Source organism: Saimiri boliviensis, chromosome 2 (assembly GCF_048565385.1).
Source record: "Saimiri boliviensis isolate mSaiBol1 chromosome 2, mSaiBol1.pri, whole genome shotgun sequence".
NCBI classification, from domain to species: domain Eukaryota; kingdom Metazoa; phylum Chordata; class Mammalia; order Primates; family Cebidae; genus Saimiri; species Saimiri boliviensis.
Genome location: NC_133450.1, coordinates 208,325,532 through 208,345,517, shown reverse-complemented (window position 1 = coordinate 208,345,517; position 19,986 = coordinate 208,325,532).

Genomic DNA, 19,986 nt, shown 5'->3' with positions numbered 1-19,986 from the left:
TGGTTTAACTTTTGGGACTTCACAGTTCTACTCAATACTGGCAGCTCAGGAAGGTAAATGTGGATAATTGTGAATAAGTATGTATAACCTACCTATCCCCCACGTTCTCTCTGAGAAGAGGCTCTTCTGATCCACAGAAATCTGGCCAGTTATATCCAAACTCCAAACCACCCCTTACCGGCTTCTATAGCCCACTTCTCTCAAGAGAAGTACGCATCCAGAGATAATGAAAAGCAAGGAAGCTTTATACAAATACTTAAGAGGCCAGAGTAAGAAGCATGGAGGAGAAAGTACAACCCAGAGGAAAGGCAAAAGAAGAAATAAAGAAATTTCATTTACGAATGTTGTCCACCTTCACCCAGGCCAGGGTCCCAGAAGCACAGGGAGGAGGCGCGAAGTGTCACTGTAATGACAACAGATTCAAAACATATATCAGCATACAATTCAGGGAGCAGATGGCATTCCATCTCTTTTTATTCTCTACCCCCTCCTCTATCTTAGCGCAGATTTCTTTCTTTCTTCCTTCCTTCCTCTCTCTTTCTTTCTTCCTTCTTTCTTGGAGGCAGCATGCTACATTAATGATGATGTTGATAACTTTAATTACTGCAATCTTTAACAGGCTTATTTGCTGCCAAAGACTCTGTTCCCTTCAGGCAAAAACACCGAAAGATCATATCCTCTCCCCAACCCTGCCCCCGCTTTTTATTTTATGGATGAGGAAGTGGAAGCTCCACTGGTTAAGTAACTCAGGATTATCCTTTCACATAAGTGGCAGAGACAGGAATGTTAAACAGTTTAGATTTTAGATTTCAAAAAAACCTGTTGGAGCTGCTGGTTCTCTGCTACTTGTTATCTGAGTTTACGTGACCCATTCCAATTTTTGCAGTTTCATTTAATTTCTTCATTTGAAAGACAAGTTAATAATAGTTTCCTCTGAGGACTAACTAGGTATGGGTAAAAGAACTAGCACATGCCCGGCATAAAGCTGGTGTTTGATTAATATTAGTTTTTCTTTTCTCTCTGTCCTTCATTCTCTAATGTCTAATATTAAAATGATTGGTTTATGACATTTTTGATCCTGTAATTCCTAATCAGAGTACTTTCTTAGTGTAGAATCCACACCCATGAAGTCTCATTCCCCCAGGCCACTGCCTCTACAGACGCTAAACTCAGACAATACACACTCTTTCCAGTCATTGAAAGGGATATGGCTTTGGAGTAATAGGGGGAAAATATATCATGAGTAATATTAACAAGAAACCTCCATAAAAGTTGGCCCATAGCTTCTAAAATTCTTGTGGTTTATCATCTAAATGGAAACTTGGTCTCCCTATTGTAGATGGCAGCATTTTAAGACCCATCTTCTACAAGTCACTGAGGATTATTGATGGAAAAAATTAGGAGAGACCATTTCAGCCAAGGGTAGAGACACTTAAAGAAATGTACCCAGAGAACATCAAGAAACAATATAATATAACCAGAACATCAAAGACCTCATAATTCCTATTTGTAAGTCGGGAATATGGAACTGAGAGAGATTTCCAAGTATCCATCAATTCAGTACATTCTGAACTGAGTGGCAAGGTGGTGTGAATTGCCATCATCTGTCTATTAACCTTTTATCTTTGTTGGTTTTTGAGAGAAATATACCCTGTCATGGAAAAGTAAAAGATTAGAACCCTCTGTCAACATTGCTATTTATTTTTCTAACACCCCTGGTTTCGTTTTTTTATTTCTTTTTTTCAATGAATAACTATAAAGTGAAAGGTTCACCGCTGTTTGAGAGTAAAGAAAAGTAACTGACAGTTTGATTCTTGGTTATGAGATGCTTGGTGCCTGTCTCCTTTGGAACCCAAGGTTTAACTTGCACACTATGAAGTTAATGCCTAGAACTTATGATCTGGAAGAGAAATAGGAGATTGCCCTACCCTCTCTTGTTTGGCTCAACTCCATCATTTTGCAGATGGTTAAATGAAGACACAAATGGGTAAGCCGCAGAAGCAGTATTAGAACACAGGTTTCTGACTCCCAGCCTGATGCCTTTTTTATATACTATTCTGCTCCCCACAAGACTAAGTAATTCAGCTTAACGTTCAAGAGCATACAGCCAGTACATAGGAAAGGCTGCTCTTATCACTTGTAGCTCATGAATTCAATCCACCAGTACCCTAACTTACTCTCTCATGGGCAACTTATTTTGTCTTACACTATATAAATGGGAGTGAGTGTAGACCCAGTTAGTCAGTAGGGTGAACTTTTATGGAGAAATTTAATGAGCATGACTCATGATATATTTTATTAGTCAGTATTTTCAAATCATATTTTTATTGGTGACTAGAAATCATGTGAAAAAAGAAAGCTCATTCTGCTTATCATCATTTCCTTTTCCTGCGTTGCCATTGCTTTAGTTTCAGCTCAGTTTACTGAATTCTTGGACTCCTTCTAGAATATTGTACCTCTGTCCCACATCATTTGTCCAATAATTAATTCATTCACGTTATGGGTCCAAATCCCCCTCCATGGCTTCCTGACAAATGGAGCACTCAAAAGGAATAATGATCAAAGATAAAGAAAGTGCTTTTGTAATAAGTAATGGCTCAACAAGAGATCCGTTGAAGTTATGTAGGGACAGGCTTTAGCTCAGTACAAGAAAGAACCTTTCACTTTATAGCTATTCAGAATTGGAAAGCAGCATTACTTTGTGAAATAGAGGACTTCCAGTCAAATAGAATCATTCAAGTAGGGACTGGATAACCACTGCTTTAGTGAGGTAGGGTGGGGCTGCTAGGGAGTGAGAGTTTATTCTGGTGTCAGGCAGGGGAGGCTTTAAACCTGCCACATCCCCGCTTTGAAACTTTGGATTATTTATCTAGGCTGTGCTCACATCACCCGGGAGAACACTGTTAGAAATGCTAAAATTTGGGCCCTATCTCGGAAATACCAGGTCAAAATCTAGATTTTAGCAAGGACTGCAGGCCATTCATATGCACGTTAGAGTTGGAGAAGCACTAACTTAGGCTTTCTAAACCTTGATTTGGTTATTTATTCATTAAAGATTATAATAATACCTGCCTTACACTTGTGCTTCAAGGAAGAATCAGATTGTGTTAGTAAAGATCTTAACAGAGTGCCAAATAGTTAATACTAATAAATTGCAGGTACTATTATTAACTTCTCAATAAATGAATTCAGCATTGGGTTGGAAGTTGGACTGAATTGTTTCTACAGTCTCTTTATTACTCTAAGGCCATATCATTTTATATTTTTTAATTTCATGTATTTTGACATTTTGGAGTCAAATCATTACTCCAACTCCCACACCAAAAATATAAATATATCTGGAGAAATCATGTTCTGTTATGATGGGTCTGTTAGGCAGATGTTCTTCTTCTCCCCACATATTGCAAAGAGACTGCATTGAACATGCCTGGCAGTAGGTATTTCACTTCACTCATTCATAAATATGGGTTTGGTAGGGGGTGGGAGCATGTTGGAGTCATATTCCATCAATTTTACATAGTCTGGGAACCCAAAACCTTTTTTCTGGAGCTGAGAGATGCTACCATGTCTGCAATCTATTTTTCTCTAGTTGAAATTTGCATTTGCCAGGTCTAATGCAAAGCATGTGTTCAGCACCATGTAAGAGAAAAAAATTAAGGACACAGTCATTTAAAGGAGTCCACAGGAGCATAAAACTGATGGCATCAATCCCCTGCTTAAGACCTGTTAATGACTTGCTGTTGTTCTTAGACTGAAGTTCCAACATCTTAACAGAAACTACAAATCCTTATATAATTTGTCCATGCTTACCCTCTAGTCTTAGCATATAACTGTTTTCTTCTTGTATCAGTTATGTACTGACATATAACAAATTATCCCAAAATGTAAATACTAAAGTGATAAATATTTGTTATCTCAAATAGTTAACATTGGTTAAGAATCCAGGAGCAGCTCGGCTGGGGGGTTCTGACTCAGGGTCTCTCATGAGGTTGAAGTCAAAATGTCTTCTGGGACTCCACTAATCTGAAGGCTTGACGGGGGCTGGAGGGTTTGCTTCCAATGTAGGTGATTCATACAGCTGCAAAGTGAATGTTTACTGTTGGCAGGGGATCACAGTTCTTCTTTATGTGGTCCTCTGCATAAAACTACTTGAATGTCTCCATGACATTATCTTCCAGAATGAGTGATCAGCATGGCACAAGCTATAATGTCCCTTTTGACCTAGCCTTGGAAGTCACACATTATCATTTCCAAAATACCTTAGCAATTACACAGTTTCACCCTATTTTGTGCAGGAGGAAACTACACAAAGGTATAAATAAATTCCAGGAGAACAAGAATAATTGAGGATCATCTTGGAAGATCACTACTACACTTCTCTGTGCTCTAAGTATTTCAGTTTATTAACTCATCTTGAGTTCTCAGAAGCATCATCCTCCTTTTGGCCTGCCAGCCTTTGCATTTAGTTTACTCTGCAGGGATTATCACATCTAGCTTTTTAAGTTAAGTTAGTACCTTTATCCTTCATTCCATATATTAGATGCATTTTTCCTGAGGAGTCTTTCCTGAACCCCTTCCAAGGCCATTCAGGGTCCCTTCCTGTAGGTACTCAGTATCTCACCAACCCCAGCACTTTTCACAGTAGATTATAATTTTCTGTTTTTTGACAACCTGTTCTACTAGATTTTAACAGCATTAGGATACAATTTGATATGGTTTGCCTGTTTCCCCTCCCAAATCTCACTTTGTCTCATCTTAAATTATAATAATCCCCATGTGTCAAGGATGGGGCCTGGTGGAGATAACTGAATCATGGGGGCACTTTCCCCCATACTGTGCTCATGGTTGTGAGTAAGTCTCATGAGATCTGATAGTTTTATAAATGGGAGTTTCTCTACACAAGGTCTCTTGTCTGATGCCATGTAAGACATGACTTTGCTCCTCTTTGCCTTCTGCCATAATTGTGATGCCTCCCCAGCCAAGTGGTCAATTAAACCTCTTTCCTTTATAAAGCACCCAGTCTTAGGTATGTCTTTATTTGCAGTGTGAAAACAGACTAATATACTATTCTATTTCCCATAAATGTGATCTGTACCTAAAACTTAGCAGATGCTAGTAAGTACTAATTAAATGGAAGCATGAGTGGAAAATAGAGGTGATTTAAAAATTCAGTTTGTCATTGAAAATAGAAATTGGATTACAGGGGAGAAAAGAAAGGGGATGGAGTATGGGGACAGGGCGAGGATAATTTTGAGCAAAAATGGTATATGACTCTTCACCAGAGACTGATATTCTCCAAGTCACTAAACTTAAACACTCTAACACCTATCTCCAATCTTTCTCTTCTGTCTCTTCCTTGGCTTTGGCAAGGTGGAGAGAGTGTATCAATCTATCTTCAATAACTAAGGCTAAGAGGTTTTACACAAAAAGACAGGAATAGAGGGGAAACAGAAGTTAGAAGTGAAGAATGAAAGACTGACAGAGGGACAGCTCAACATAAGTGTAGATGAGTTGATGCACAGTTGATATATTTTGGCAACACAAGGGATTGAACTATAAAAGTGACTTCCCAAGGTTCTCCTAAAACTGAGGGCTCCAACATTCCTCATCTTGGATATGGAAAAGATTCTAGTCATGGTTGGTGCATCTCAGTGTGCTCGAGTCAATGATCTGAGCTAGCATTTTCTAGATTCTACTGTCACCTTGTCTTTTGACACTTTACTGCCTGGGTCTTTCCCAGTTGCAAGGGCCAGGATGCTGCATCACCTCTGTCACCCTGATATGGTTTGGCTATGTCCCCACTCAAATCTCAACTTGAATTTTATCTCCCAGAATTCCCAGATGTTGTGGGAGTGACCCAGGGGAGGTAATTAAATCTTGGGGGTCAGTCTTTTACATGCTATTCTTGTGATAGTAAATAAGTCTCATGAGATCTGATGGGTTTATCAGGGGTTTCCACTTTTGCCTCCTCCTCTTTTTCTCCTGCCACTGCCATGTAAGAAGTGCCTTTCTTTGGTAGTTTAATGAGGATAGCATTGAATGTATAAATTACTTTGGGCAGTATGGCCATTTTCACAATATTGATTCTTCCTAACCATGAGCATGGAATGTTTTTCCATCTGTTTGTGTCCTCACTTATTTCTTTGAGCAGTGGTTTGTAGTTCTTCTTCAAGTGGTCCTTTACATCCCTTGTAAGTTGTATTCCTAGGTATTGTATTTTCTTTGTAGCAATTGTGAATGGGAGTTCACTCATTATTTGGCTCTGTTTGTCTATGAATGCTTGCAATTTTTGCACATTGATTTTGTATCCTGAGACTTTGCTGAAGATGCTTATCAGCTTAAGAAGATTTTGGGCTGAGATGATTGGGTTTTCTAAATATACAATCATGTCATCTGCAAACAGGGACAATTTGACATCCTCTCTTCCTATTGAATACTCTTTATTTCTTTCTCTTGCCTGATAGCCCTAGCCAGACCCTGTTATTGGTCTATTCAGGAACTCAACTTCTTCTTGGTTTAGTCATGGAGAGTGTAAGTGTCTAGGAATTTATCCATTTCTTCTAGATTTACTGGTGTATTTGCATAGAGGTGTTTGTAGTAATCTCTGATGGTAGTTTGTATTTCTGTGGGATCAGTGGTGATAGCCCCTTTATCATGACTTTCTTCACAGATTGGAAAAAAAACACCTTAAACTTCATATGGAACAACAACAACAACAAAAAACCCCTGCATAGCTAAGACAATCCTAAGCAAAAAAATAAAAACAAAAACAAAAAAGCTGGAAGCATCACGCTACCTGACTTCAAACTATATTACAAGGCTACTATAAACAAAACAGCATGTTACTGGTACCAAAACAGAAGTACAGACCAATGGAACAGAACAGAGGCCTCAGAAGGAACGTGACACAACCACAACCATCTGATCTTTGACAAACCTGACAAAAACAAGCAATGGGGAAAGGATTCCCTATGTAATAAATGGTGTTGTAAAAACTGACTAGCTATATGCAGAAAGCTGAAACTGGATCCCTTCCTTACATTTTATACAAAAATTAACTCTAGATGGATTAAAGATTTAAACATTAGGCTTAACACCATAAAAACACTAGAAGAAAACCTAGCCAATACCACCCAGGACATAGGCATGGGCAAGGACTTCATGACTAAGACACCAAAAGCAATGGCAACAAAAGACAAAATACACAAATGGGATCTAATTAAACTTCAGAGCTGCTACACAGCAAAATAAACTATTAATAGAGTGAACTGGCAACCAACAGAATGGGAAATAACTTTTTCAATCTACCCATCTGACAAAGGGCTAATATTCAGAATCTATGGAGAACTTAAACAAATTTACAAGAAAAAAACAAACAACCCCATCAAAAATTGGGCAAAGGATATGAACAGACACTTTTCAATAGAAAACATTTATGCAGCCAACAGACATATGAAAAAAAGTTCATCATCACTGGTCATTAGAGAAATGAATATCAAAACCACATTGAGATACTACCTCATGCCAGTTAGAATGGTGATAATTAAAAAATCTAGAGACACCAGATGCAGGAAAGGATGGGGAGAAATAGGAATGGTTTTACACTGTTATTGGGAGTGTAAATTAATTCAACCATTGCCGAAGACAGTGTGGTGATTCCTCAAGGATCTAGAAATAGAAATATCATTTGACCCAGCAATCCCATTACTGAGTATATACCCAAAGGATTATAAATCATTCAATTATAAAGACACATGCACACATATGGTTATTAAGGCACTGTTCACAATAGCAAACACTTGGAACCCAAATGCCCATCAGTGATAGACTGGATAAAGAAAATGTGGCACATATACACCATGGAATACTATGCAGCCATAAAAAAGATGAGTTTTGTCCTTTGCAGGGACATGGATGAAACTGGAAACCATCGTTCTCAGCAAACTGACACAGGAACAGAAAACCAAACACTGCATGTTCTCACTCATAAGTGGGTGTTGACAATGAGAACACATGGGCACAGGGAGGGGAACGTCACACACTGGGACCTTGGGGGTGGGGAGCTGGGGGATGCAAAAGCAAGGGGTGGGGGCATTGGGGAGGGACAGCATTAGGAGAAATACCTAATGCAGATGACAGAGTGTTGGATGCAGCAAACCACCACCAGGGCACACGTATACTTATGTAACAAGCCTGCACAATCTGCACATGTACCCCAGAACTTAAAGTCTAATAAATTAAAAAAAAAGAAGTGCCTTTTACCTCATGCCATGATTCTGAGGCCTGCCAGCTGTGTGGTACTGTAAGGTCTATTAAACCTCCTTTTGTACCCAGTTTCAGGTATGTCTTTATCAGCAGCATGAAAATAAACTAATACAGTAAATTGATACCAGTAGAGAAGGGCATTGGTAAAAAGATATCCAAAAATGTGGAAGCAACTTGGAACTGGGCAACAGGCAGAGGTTGGAACAGTATGGAGGGCTTAGAAAAAGACAGGAACATGTGGGAAAGTTTGGAACCTCCTAGAGGCTTATTAAATGGCTTTGACAAAAATGCTGATAGCGATGTGAACGATAAGGTCCAGGTTGAGGTTGTCTCAGATGGAGATGAGGAATTTGTTGGAAACTGGAGCAAAGATGACTCTTGTTATGTTTTCGCAAAGAGACTGGCAGCATTTTTCCCTGCCCTAGAGATCTGTGGACCTTTGAACTTGAAAGAGATAATTTAGGGTATCTGGCAGAAGAAATTTCTAAGGAGCAAAGCATTCCAAAGGTGACTTGGGTGCTGTTAAAAGCATTCCATCTTAAAAGGGAAATGGCACATAAAAGTTCAGAAAATTTGTAGCCTGGTGATGCAGTAGAAAACAACCCCCCCCCCCTTTTTTTTGAGGAGAAATTCAAGCTGGCTGTAGAAATTTGCATAAGTAGCAAGGAAACTAATATTAATTCCCAAGACTATGGGAAAAATGTCTCTAGGCCATTTTAGAGACCTTTATAGCAACACTTCCCATCACAGGCCCGGAGCCCCAGAAGGAAGAAGGGGTTTTGTGTGCCTACCCACGGTCCCCGTGCTGTGTGTAGCCTCAGGACTTGGCACCCTGTGTCCCAGTTGCTGCAGCTGTGGCGGAAAGGGGCCAATGTGGAGCTAAGGCTGTGGCTTCAGAGGGTGGAATTCCCAAGCCTTGGCAGCTTCCACGTGGTGTTGAGCCTGCGCGTGCACAGAAGTCAAGAACTGAGGTTTGAGAACCTCTGCCTATATTTCAGAAGATGTACAGGAATGCCTGGATGTTCAGGCAATAGTTTGCTGCAGGGGTGAAGCCCTCATGGAGAACCTCTGCTAGGGCAGTGCAGAAGAGAAATGTGGGGTCAGATCTCTCACACAGAGTCCCCACTGGGGCACCATCTAGTGTAGCTGTGAGAAGAGGGCCATCATCCCCCAGACCCTAAAATGATATCTCTACTGATGACTTGCACCATGTCCCTGGAAAAACCACAGACACTTAATACCAGGCTATGAAAGCCACCAGAAGGGAGGCTGTACCCTGCAAAGTCACAGGAGCTGAGTTGCCCAAGACCAAGGGAACCCCCCTTTTACATCAGCATGATCTGGATGTGAGACCTGGAGTCAAAGGACATCATTTGGGAGCTTTAAAATTGGACTCCCAGCTGGATTTGGTCTTTGCAACCTCTTTGTTTTGGCCAATGTCTCCCATTTGGAATGGCTGTATTTACCCAATACCTGTACCCGCATTGTATCTAAAAAGTAACCAGCTTGATTTTGATTTTACAGGCTCATAGGCAGATGGGACTTGCCTTGTTTCAGATGAGACTTTGGACTGTGAACTTTTGGGTTAATACTGAAATGAGTTTAGACCTTGGGGGACTGTTGGGAAGGTATGATTGGTTTTGAAATGTGAGGACATGAGATACATGAGATTTGGAGGGGCCAGAGGCAGAATGATATGGTTTGGTTGTGTCACCACCCAAATCTCAACTTGAATTGTATCTCACAGAATTCCCTTGTGTTATGGGAAGGACACAGTGGGAGGTAATTGAATCATGGGGGCAGTCTTTCCCATGTTATTTTCATGATAGTGAATAAGTCTCATGAGATCTGAAAGGTTTATCAGAGGTTTTCACTTTTGCTTCCTCCTTCTTTTTCTCTTGCCACCACCATGTAAAAAGTGCCTTTTGCCTCCTGCCATGAGTCTGAGGCCTCCCCAGCCATGTGGAACTATAAGTCCAATTAAACCTCCTTTAGTTCCCAGTTTGGGGTATGTCTTTGTCACCAGTAGGAAAACAAACTAATACATGCTCCCACTGTGATGTGAGTCCCAGCAACTCCAGTGCTCAGCTGAACACCGTCAATCTATAGATGCTCTACTGTTGCAGCAGACTCTAGAGATGTCACATGACACAAACTGAAAACGCTGAAGCGTTCAACTTACTTAGGAAAATATTATGACCAATGAGTTAGAGTAGAAGGGAAAGATGAAGTGATAATTTGCTTTCTTGTCCCCTCTCCCAACCCTGAATTGCTGTTGTGAGATTATATATATATGGATTCTACATAAACTCTTCAGAGCCATCCTCCATAAGCTAGCCATCAACTCGATGTTGTGTGGTTGGGGATAGAGCAGTGGTTCACTGCCTTGTATTTATTTTCTCTGTTTCCCCATCTCACTTTCCTCTCTCCTCATCTTTTGAGGTGGATGTGCCAAAAGACTATTAGTATGTAAGCATGGCCTTAGGTTTCTGAGTTTCCAACAACAACCAAAAAATGTACTATTTCAAAAAATAGAGATGGGGTCTTGCTATGTTGCCCAGGCTGCTGTTGAACTGCTGAGCTCAACTGATCCTCCTGCCTTTGCCTCCCAAGTGCTGGGATTACAGGTGTGAGCCACTGTGCCTGGCTAGGTTTCTGGTGTTGAATGAATGAGACTTTTCAGTGACCCAACCAGTGTGGCTCTGTGAAAAAAAAAAAATCCAAGGGAATAAAAGAGGAAGCTAAAATTATTGTTAAGAAAGGACAGGGTGAAGAGACAGACCCTGTAAGAGAGGCAGAGAGGGCACTGAGAACAAACATTATCCACAGAAATGAGCATTGGCCACAAAAGTCCTTCTAGATTTTACGTCGGCATGGACAATAAATGGAAAAGAAAGGGCCAGCCCCTGTCCTGTCCACAGAGCCTCTGTAATGAACCACATTGATACATGGTGCCCCTAAAGGCTTGCACTTCCTGTAAATTTAACTACAGAAACCAGGATATCCACCCTTGTTTTCTTAATAAGTCACTGCATGACCTTGGAGCATATCACTTTCCTGCTCTGTCCTTTATTTTCTCCTTTGTAAAAGGAAGAGATTGGGCTAAATTAGTAGTAAGATTTTCCTTATAACCTCAATATTCTTTCCTGATATGTATTATAGCCTCCTAAGGCCCAGTATTTACTTCTGCAGGATCTGTACAAAAACAATCTTTAGGTGTATTTCAGCTAACACTAAGACAGGGAGTAATTTCTTCTTCACAGACTAATGTCTTCTCAGTAGGATCAAATGCACAGCACTACTTTCCATCCTTGATGGAAGGTCTTATGCAGAGACCTAATTTTACTTCTAATTACAATTTGACAGCAACGCGCTTCATAGGCAGGCACTAGGCGCTTGAGCCAGCAACTGATAAATTTAAACTAGTCCATCTACTCCACCATGGCCTGAACACATGCGTGGAGTCATCTGCTGCCCCTCCCCCTCTCTCTCCCTCCCTCCCTCTCTCTCTCCCTCCCTCCCTCTCTCTCTCCCTCCCTTTCTCTCTCCCTCCCTCCCTCTCTCCCTCCCTCCCTCCCTTTCTCCTTCCTTCCTTCCTTCATCCTTCCTTCCTAGAAAAGAATGTGAATGTAATGGAAATGAATGGACATTCAGCAACGGTGCTGCAAAAAGTGGTCAAATGAAAACGTATTATTGGTTTCCTTGAAAATGCAGTCAAATGTCCAGGCTCCTCAAAAGCTAATTGAAATGCTTACTACCTCCGAATCCAGAGTAAATGTAATTCATTTTTCTGGCTGTGTAACCTTGGGTATCTGCAGAGCTGTTAGAATAACTGACAGGGCAACAAATGGCAAATTCACAGATCTGGATTCCAGTTCCACAGCTTCCTTACTGGGTAGCTTTAGGCAACACTGTTTCATCCCCCAGCCAGCCTGAGTTTTCTTCTTAAGGAAGTAAGAAACCTCTTTACAACAATCATTTGATGAAATTCATTACATCTATAACAGCAGCACTACTCTCATATGTAACCTTGGCTAAGAGAAGCTCTTGTTCGTAGAACTTAGTTGTGGTTCGCAAATATAATCAGATGAAAGAAACTGGACGTGGGTAAAAGAGATTACAAAAGTGAAGACAGAAACCAGGAGACACAACTACGAAGATATGGAGCAACTGGTACTTGCCAAGCATTTGCTAGTTACTTTCATAGATATTTTATTTGCTTAAAAAAGGAAGCCTAATGGCTGGGACATTGCTGACTTATTTTCTGTACAAATAGATTCCCCTCATTCTCCCCACCAAAAGAAAGCCTAAGTCATCTAGGTCAGATTCATATGCACTGTTGTTTTTTTGTCTCAATAGCTAGGCGCAAGACTCTTCTGGAATTTGCTTGGGGGTAACAACCATAACCCCTAACACTACTATCACCCTAAAATTTTGTGAGCCTACTTACTTTCTTCTGCATACTCATTCTGATGAGAAGGAGGTGACTCAGCCACAGACTAAGAGGTGAATAAGCATCACTAGCCCCATTTAATTATGGGGCCAGAGGGAAAGGCACTGTCTGTAAAAGTCAAAACAGATTTTTGAAACAGTTTCTCTTCCAGCCTCTGCAAAACCTGCTCGTTCAATTCCTTTTCTGTTGATGACTTTGGCTTCTGAGACAGGGCCTTTCTCTGGCAGCCCAGAGTGCTGACAATTCCCCAAATGTCAGGAGCCTGGAGAGCTCTTTGGGGTAAGATGTCCAAAAGGACAAGGCTCCCAAGCCTCAGAATCTTTGCTGAGCTCTGGAGTTTCCAAAGCTCCCATCTTTTTTGGAGACACTGAGCTGCAAATGTGAATTGTTGAAACTCCTAATCCACAGCCTCTTGGGTATTCTAACTGCTTGGGCTCCTTCTTTTCTGCCTTGCAGTGATTAATTACAATCAGCTAGCCAGGTTTCATGGGACCCCACTCCTACAGCAGCCACAATCAACTTAACTTAGCTATTTGGAGCAAAACACCCAGCTCAGACTGAGTGTCCTTCACTAGCCTACTACAAAGGAAGATTTATGGCAGGAAAAAGCATACTCGTCACTTTCTCTCATCAATTCAGGGTAGATGAGGAGACATGTGTTAAGGTAGAAAACGTAATGGACAGGGCCACCTGGTCTAGGTTGTAGTTGCAATCCTAGCCCTGACCTCTACTATCTGTGTAATGCTGGTCAGCTGACTTCTCTTCTCTAAGCTCTAGCAACCTCACAGGGTTAGCGGGAAAGGGCCATGTTCTATCACATAATGGACAGGAGGCAACATGCATTATGAAGTATCCTTGGCTTCTTCTTTTCCAAGGCTGTATACAACATCATATAATGTAGGCAACAGTTATTTCATCACAGAGCCGTGTGTCTGACATTCCTACTGGGACTGGGGACTTTCCTACACATGTATTTATTACCCATCCCTGTGTTTTTTGTTTTAACTATTTCCTCTGCCCGTAAGGTCTTTCCTCCAAACACAGACCTTCACTGCTTTCACCTGCAGCACCAATGCCATTGAGAATTGTTCCTCCTCCGTAATCCAAAAGTATCCTCTGTCTGACCAAGTCATGACCCTCACAATTTACCATACCAGTTCACCAATATCTCTTTATCTCTTTCTCTCTCTGGCATAGAGAAAATGTTCAGTTAATGCTTTTTATTAAATAAACTTGACTCATCTCAGGAATAGGCCACATTCTTCATAATCATAAAAATAGCTAACCTGAGTAATCATCCAGCACTTACATATATGTTTTTGTATATCTATCTATCTATCTATCTATCTATCTATCTATCTATTCTCATAGCAACTCTTAAAGCTGTAGTATTAACCCCATTCAATAGATGCGGATACTGAGCTTCTCAGTTAAGGAATGGGAACACAAACATAAATGTGTCTTGTTCTAAGTGTAGAGACCTTCCTCAAGGGCTGCCCAGGAGCACTACTCAAGTGCAATGATTGTAGCAAATGGTCAGCATGGTGGTTCATGCCTATGATTCCAGCATTTTGGGAACCTGAGGCAGGTGAATCACTTGAGCCCAGGAGTTTGAAAGCAACCTGGCCAATATAGTGAAACCCCATCTGCATTTTTTAAAAAAACACAAAAATTAGCCAGGGAGGGTGGTGTGCACCTGTAGTCCCAGATACTCAGGAGACTGACGGGGAGGATGGCTTGAGCCCCGGAGGTCGAGTGTATGATGAGCAGTAATCAAGTCACTGCACACCACCCTGAGCAACAGAGTCAGACCCTGTCTCAGAGAAAAACAAATAGATTTATTGAAGTCTACTATGCACTAGGCACTAAGCAAGCTATTGGGGGACAAAAACGAGTAGGATCTGGGTCTGTATTTGTACAAAGCTCATGACTGAGCAAATAAAATTAGAATTCATTCTCACATCCAACTCTCCTTTCCTAAAGCTCTACAATGTTCCAGGTGTAAGGCTACAACCTCATTATGTAAGCTTACACTGTTGTGAGAAAATTAAGTCTTGGCATAACCCAATGTGGGTCATATGAATTCTACATTATATAATAGTTGAATTTTATATAATAAACATATATTGATTTGTAATAGGAGAAAATGAGAGCAAAAAAGAGTAAGATAGAAAACACTGATTATCTTTATCTGTTTTTACATGTCTCTTTCTATTAATCATCTTTGATCTACAAGCCAAAAGAGCAGTAAAGATAAAGTGAAATAGAATTTCAGAAGAGGGAGAATGTACATCTACAGAGAATCAGTAAAATCCTTATATTATTCGAGATTTATGATGGCAACTTTGAAAAGTCCTTGGCAGAGAAATTCCCAAGATGTTCTCTGGAAAGCCATAGTTCTGAGAGGTATGAGCAGGTGTCTCCAGAGTGGAAAACAAAAGTGGGAGGAGAGGAGGCAGACGTGAAACGAAAGTAAATAGGTTTTTTCTGTTTTCTCTTCTGTATGTCTGTTTTGCTTTTTCTACAGGACATCTCAGAATCTTCAAAAAGCACATGTTGCTTGAGATAACAATTGAAACTTGGGAAGGGGAGAGCATATACTGTTACCAAAAAATATTATTCCAAAATCAAGCATTGAGACTAGTGTGCCCAAGAAAACACAGTTGATAAATGATGCCTTTCTGGGCTCTTTAGCTTGATCTATGGGACACTAGAATTGCTCAGGTGAGGTAGAGCAAGAATGAGAGAAAAGGGGCATATCTGGAGGGTACTTTGGCAACACAGCAGTTAAGTAAAACCAGGTTAATGCCACCTGAAAATTAGCTCCTCTTGAGACAGTCAGCAACAAGTCCTACTTAACATGAAAGAGAAGACAGTTTAATCTCCTTTGCAGCCAAGAAACCTTCCTCAGAATGTTGATACAGAAACTGGGATTTGAGAACCACCTTCTCAATTCCCATCGTGCTTCAACAATGGAAATGCCCTGGCAATATCTTTATTGACACCAGATTACTTTGAGAAACTATAGACCCGCCCCGCCCCTCAGCTTTGAACCACAGGGAGCCGTCTATTGAAATGAAAAAATCAGGGGTTTGGAATCAGTTTCTCCATCCAGCAAATGGGGGTAATTGTTAGGTAGAAAGGGCCCATTCCCCATGCCTGGGACCCACATCCAGCGGACCGCCTCCGGAGCCCATCCCCTCTTGCCACATGGCTCTTCCTTCTTCTTTGTTTAACCTCCACCAATCACTCCATAACACCTCACCTGTACTCCCCACCTTAGCCCGCCAAAGCTAAGCCAATCCCTGCACTCCACAATACTCCCCCTTCGCCCATGCCCAACCGCCACCAATCACTTCACAACACCTTGCCTAAACAGGCCGCCGCCCCTATAAAAACCCTCTCCGGCAGCTGCTGGGTGCAGCTCTTCCCTCTCCCGCTCGAGTTGCCCGCAAACCCCAATAAACCTGGACTCGGCTTAACAACTCCTCGCTCTCATTTGCTTTGGGAAGGGTCTCTGCGGGTCGCACAGTAATACTGTGTCTTGTGGGGTAGATATGGGGATTAGATGCATTGATTCATGAAAAGAATCTGATAATGCTAGACACTTTGTAGGCACTCAGTAACAAAGGACATTATCAGCTGTCACTTCCCCAAACAGTTGAGACTCCTTTACCATTTTGCAAGATGGAACACCATCTTCTGACCCAACAGAGCCATACAATTTAAAGGCCCCTGCTGCGAACCAAGGTCTAGCATTCATCTTCAGTAATTAATACATGCCCTAGGGAATGCTTGCGATTGGAGATGGGAGGGCAGAAGACTGTTTTCTACTTTTTGATTGAGTGCCTTTTTTTATCTCAAGCTATTCTGAATGTCATGGAGAGTTAATGAAGACATGTTGTACACCCACTGCAAACACAGTAAAAGAGAAAATGCAACCAATTCTACCACTGTCTGAGTAGATTAAATCCTGTAACACTAGAAGTGCAGGGAAGAAAATGAGAGCTGTGTTAGGAGACAGATAACACCGGTTACAAAGTCAGAAAAAATGAGGGAGGATCTTCTTCTACCTTTTCAAATTTCTCCACCACTTTTCCTTCTTTCTTCAACTCCTCCTTTCCTCAATAGCTAAGGACAGAGAGTGGGCACAAGGTGTCTGCATTGAATTTAGCATTAATAATAAAATCAGTATAGTTTAGTCTTAATACTATGTCCAGAGTTTTTATCTCTATGTTTTTCTTACCGCCATTTAGTGAAATTGCAGCAAATCATCTAAGCAAAAAAAGAAAAGAAAAAAGAAAGCAATAACATTCCATCGGTAGCTTTTGCTTCTCAAAGACTGGTTTCAGGTAACAGATATGAAGTTTCTCAGGTTAGCCACGATTCATAACACTTGAGACATCCAACTGGGAACAATTTCTCTGTGTTTTAATAAATGAGTGGATCTAATACCTGAAGATTCCCCAACTCCAGCTCATTCCTTATATAAACCATACATCTGAGAAATGGCTGAATGCATTCTTCCCAAAAGATTGGGTAGGGCACTTCTTCTATGACACAGCAATTTAGAGGGACACCCCAAGGCGGTGGCTAAAGAGGTTGAGAAAGTCTGCAAAATTGTTTGAGATCTCTAGGGAAAATTTTCCTGCATAAATCTTAACAAGTATGACTCTCTTTTCCTTAAAGAAAGAAGCAAAGAAGAAAAGTAAAACAAACCCCTGAGTGATTCCTACAGTGTGGCTATAAAGTGAACTTTTCTTCAAAGAAACAATAGTTTCTATGATTAGGGAATTTTTAGTTTCCCTCTGCTCTTCTAGAAAGGACCTGGTATATTTCAGACTAGGGTAGATTAAGTCGTTAAAAGGATAACACTCTTTCATAGAGGAAAGGGCACATGGTTACAATCTACTTCTTCTGTGCTCAGGTTCAAGTTTCAGGCAAAAGGTAGTTCAAATCCTAGATCCTCCCATACGCAACTTTCTTAAACCTCTGAGTCTCAAGTTTCTTCTTTTGTCAAATGGTGATAATGATAATAACAACAACAAATAGATTTTTCCTGGTGGGATTATTCTGTAGTATAATATTATTTTAAAGGAGATTATAATCATTAATTTGTCACATCCATGTTGAATACAATATTCAGTGTCTTAATACTCTAATTCTACCTGCCAACAAATGCGTTGAATATCATCTTTCTGACAGGTTTTCTGCAGACATTATTGAAATGAACTCTCTCTCTTATCCTGAGTTGGGTTTGAATACGCAATGAGAAGCAGATCCTATAAAAATGAACTCACAAATTTAAGATCTAAGAATCAGGCTGTGGAGGAATGATCAAACCTAGTTCTATCTAAATCTAAACTCTTTTCCTTTTTCACTTCATGATGCTCTCTTGAGCTGAGAATGTCCACAATAATTCATTTACTCATTCATTAATTCTTTTATTCAATCATTCAACAAGTATTTATTAAGCAATGTTTTGTTTTGGGGGACATTTAAAATGTGAAAGCACTTTACAAAACTAAAATTCTATGTGAGTATAAGCTGTTATAATGAAGAGCTGAAGCCTGTCTGTTGTCCTTGGTATTTTGAGTGGGACACATGAGCAAAATTCATATGCCCTGATCTCCCGTCCTATGACAAAACAAAATAAACTCTACACTACAACCCAGCCACTACTAATATATCCTATCTTTTAACCCCAGATTTATTGAGGTATAATTTACAAAAACTTACATATATTTAATGTGTATAATGTGATTATTTGATACATATATAATGTGACTTGATTACCACAAACTAATTAATATGAGCCATATATATCACCTCATATAGGTTTTTTTTGAGGGGAGAGGGTGTGATGGGAGTTAAGATCTCTGTCAGCAAACTTCACGCATACAATACAGTATTGCTAACTATCATCACCATGTGTGACTTAGATCCCCAGAACTTACTCATCTTATAACTGAAAGTTTATACCCTTTAACCAACATCTCCTCATCTCCCCCACACCCAGTCGCTGGCAACCACCATTCTACACTCTGCTTCTGAGTCTGATTTTAATAATCATTACAGAAAATAGTACAGAAGGTCTTCAAAAAATTAAAAATAAGACTCCTATACAATTCAGAAATATCACTACTGAATGTATATCCAAAGGAAAAAAATCAGAATGTTGAAAAGATATCCACACTCCCCTATTTATTGCAGCATTATTCACAATAGTGAAGATACGGAATTAGCCTATATACATATATATGTATAATATTATTCAGCCTTAAAAAAGAAATTAACATACTATTATGTGCAACAACATGGAAGAACCTGGAGGACATAATGTTCGGTAAACAAACCAAATGCAGAAAGACAAATACTATATGATAAGGGAATTCATCTTAAAAACCATTAGCTCTTCAACAGATTAAAAATGAAGCCTCTTAGTCTAATTGTATCACAGAAAATGAGACAACAAAGACAATTATCAGGAAAGTCAAATAAACAAACCTCTTCACATGTCCCAGAAATTACCTTCAGTCACCAGACTGGCACAGAATCTTGGTTGGTATGATCAAGTCTCCCAGTCATCTAGGGTAGGTCGATGGAAATTCAGCCGTGCTTACATACGGCATCTAGATAGAGAATGGAGGAGATAAATGAGAGTTTAAAAAGCACTCTTTTACCTGAGCCAGGTAATCAAGGTCAACATCACAGTGATAAGCTATATTGATCATACATATCCACAATATGTCATGAGAATGGCCTCTCACTTCCCTGAAACACACAGTTCTAGACTAATCATGAGAAAAACGTCATAAAATCTGAATTTAGGCATGCTCTACCTGACCAGTACTCATCAAAACTGTCAAGGCTATCAAAAACTCAGGAAAGTCTGATAAATCGTTTGAGCCAAGAGGAGCCTGAGAAAACACAATTAAAAGGTAATATGGCAACTTTGATGGTATACTAGAACAGAAAAGTAGCATTAGATAAAAATTAAGGTAATATGAAAAAAGAATGAGCTTTAGATAATAATCGTATATCAATATTGGTTCATTAATTGCAACAAATGTGCCATACTTTGCATAAGATTTAATTACAAAGGAAACAGTATGTGGTATACAGGAATTCTCTGTATTATCGTTCCAATTTTGCTGTAAATCTAAAACCATTCTAAAAAACAGTTTACTTTTTTTTTTAAAGTACTGCTGTCATTCAATGGAAAAAATGGAAGCCAAAAAAAAGATTTGATTTAAGAATAACCAACC